Source organism: Macrobrachium nipponense, chromosome 49, assembly GCF_015104395.2.
Source record: "Macrobrachium nipponense isolate FS-2020 chromosome 49, ASM1510439v2, whole genome shotgun sequence".
In the NCBI taxonomy this organism is placed as follows: domain Eukaryota; kingdom Metazoa; phylum Arthropoda; class Malacostraca; order Decapoda; family Palaemonidae; genus Macrobrachium; species Macrobrachium nipponense.
The window spans coordinates 5,931,305-5,934,650 of NC_087224.1; positions in this window are offsets into that span (position 1 = coordinate 5,931,305).

Here is a 3,346-nt window from a genome sequence, read left to right on the forward strand (position 1 = left end):
AAATGTTTAGTGCTTAACAGTCAGTGAATGTTTAGTGAGTGTTTAGAGTTTGGTGAATGTTTAGTGTGCTAAGTATTTAGTGAGTGTTTAGGGTTTAGTGAAGGTTTAATACATGTTAGTGTTTAGTGTGTAAGTTTTAGTGAGTGTTTAGGGTTTAGTGAAGGTTTAATACATGTTAGTGTTTAGTGTGTAAGTTTTAGTGAGTGTTTAGAGTTTAGTGAAAATGTTTTGTGAATGTTAGTGTTTAACGAATGTTTAGTGCATAAGCATTCAGTGAGTGTTTATTTTAGGGTTTTTAGTGAATCTTTGTGTTTTAGTGAGTGAGAATGGATGTTCATTTACTGTTTAATGAGTGTTTAGGTTTAGTGAGTGTTTAGTGTATAGTGAATGCTTAGTGATTACTTAGTGGATGTTTAGTGCATAGTCAGTGCTTAGTGAATGCTGAGTGATTGTTTAGCATTTAATGAATGTTTAGATTAAGTGAGTGTTTAGTGAGTGAAAGTGTATTGTGAATGTTAGTGTTTAGTAATTGTGCATTACTGCTTAGTTAGTGCTTAGTGACTGGATGCTAAAAAAGTCCTGCAAGCTACAGGAACCATTGATGCTAGACACTGCTTAGATCCAGGAGCTTAGGCTTAAGCCCTAACCCATAATGGGTGGAGTGCTTAGGCCAATCTCTTTTTTGTAAGGTTAAGTTTCTCTGTAAATTGTGTCCAGTAATAATAATATAAATAAGTATACCAATAGTAAAAATAATATTAATGTTAATAATAATAGTAAACAAATAAATATAATAGTAATAAAAGTAATAAAATATACTATCAAGAGCTGGACCGAGACCTTTCAATATGGCCGCTGGAGGTCACACGTTAGGAAGGGAGATCGCCACTCCAGTGATAGAGGCTCTATGGTTATAATACGAATTTTGCACACAGAATTTTGAATGGTGATACAACACACACCATGATCCTGCTCCTGATTTCAGTAAAACATGTTTTGGGGCCTCCCCAAAGATCACCTGCCAAATACAAGCTAGTACTAAGCCCTGTTGCAAGAGTATCTAGGAGGACATAGTACTATATACACCAGTTTCTATATTGTGTGGTCATTAATAAACTAAGTCTTCGTCCGGCCGTCTACTTTACTTATACCATACGGTGATTCGTACTAGCTCCTAGGAGTTGGGGATACACAGGTAAGTCAAAGTAGCAATGAAAGATCTATATCCACCTGTACTAAAAAGGAGAAAGTTAGCGAGAACTCCATTGACAAAGAACCAGAATCATTTCTCGCACTGGAGACGAGATCAAGAAGACAGAATCTCTTAGTAATACAAGATCCACTGTAGTACTAGTACACTGAATCCACACAGATATAAAAAGCAGCTTCAAGTATGGCAGCAGAAGATAGGATGAAATTTGTATGATTAATACATCCAATATCTTGGCCTGACAGCTGAAGGGCGTGAGATGCCTTTCAAAAAGTTAGGAAAAGAGAGCTTGTATGATTCATATAACGAAGTGAGATACTAACTGACACTATTAGCCAGGAGTATCAAAGCTTCCTTGAAAATGTTAAAAGATGGAGGTTGATGGTAGCCTGAAAGGAACTCTATAGAGGAGAGGTTCCTGAAAAAATCCTTCTCTGGGAAGGATTAAGCCAAACTTATGATGTAAAGTCTCATTTAAAGGTATAATTATATTTACAATACTGACGAGTGCACACTAACAGACAAAACTACCATTATAGTTCCTATATTCCTGATTTCACAACCAAACCCAGACTTTTTCTTTGGGCCCAACCCTTTTCAGACGTACATAAAAACTTTCAGTCGAGTTTCCGAGTCTTAAAAACAGAGTAATAACGGTCTACATAAAATACCTTGGTCATAAGATCGAAGAGAACAGTAAAAGGCACCCAATGAACACACACAAACGTTAACTGCAGAATCACACTTACCACACAACTACCTACTTCACAATTCACGCTCTCAATCCCTCCTCACTTCCTTCCTACCTCTTATGGACGATACGAGTTTGCCGAAAACTGGTAGTGTTTGGATATGGCCACACTGCTCTTGGAACAGAGGTTTCGAACCACCTGAACCGAAATGGAAGCCATCATGCTCTTTCTAAGACCATGGACTCCACGAACCTGCTCCTTACCCTTAAAAATGAATGGATGCATAAATGAATAACACAAGAGCTCTTCTTCTTTTGCTACTAGTATAGATATTATATTTTGTATGCAATAACTGATTCACACGCGCATACAGCGTGGCTCCAATATGTTCTGAAATGAGAAAAAAATTATCCATTTACTGGAAAAAAAAACTGGGACTGGAACAAGCTAACCTTGATGTAATTACCATTCGTGTACAAAGCTTGAAAACATGATAAATTCCTTGATCGAATTTCATACATTATCAGGACCTTACAGTAAAAAACAAAAATTTTGCCAGTGAATCCTAACCTGGAACTTTTATCAGGTCTTGAAGGCAGGTACAAAAAAACGAAAGAAAAAGTCCAAAATCATATAGCATCAGAATTACTAATTCCTCTGGTCCTCCCGTCTCTACCTAAGCAAGCCAGTGGTCCTGACCATACCCTGCTACTTCCCGTGCATCAAAGCGGCAAAATGCAACCACAAAAAACACACGAAAGCAAATCGCAGCCACTGTCTCGGTATATAAGGAGAAGGAATTCAGGTTCAAGCAGCAGTTAGTGGTCGACTTAACTTCCTTCAACTTTAAATCCTTCTGCTTTCTGCTCTCCCAGACGAGTCTACTTCATCGTCATCATGAAGGCTGTGAGAATATCTCTCTCTCTCTCTCTCTCTCTCGTCTCTCTCTCTCATCTCTCTCTCGCTCTCTCTCTCTCTCTCTCCTAATTTCTAGAGTCTAACATCTCTTAAATGTATTTGTTTACGTATCCCCAGCAACAATCTTTATTGGCAAAACTACACATAATATACACAGATATACTTAGATATACTTGATGCCTTTATATTCACTTACATATACACATTATATAATATGTATGTGTATGTGTATGTATATATATATATATATATATATATATATTATAAAGATATATATATATATATATATATATATATATATATATATATATATTGTGACAGCACCTGAGAGCATTGAACTTTAGTTCTAGATAAGGATTTGAACTCATGTCTGGACTCTTTCTTGGTTACAACCACACAGGATTATTAACCACTTTTGGATAATGCCATGTGGGGGACCCAACTGTCACTGACTCTCAAGCAAAAGAAAAAAAAAGTCAGTATCAATATGTGCTTGTAACTAGAGAGCTTCCTGGATATGAGTTAT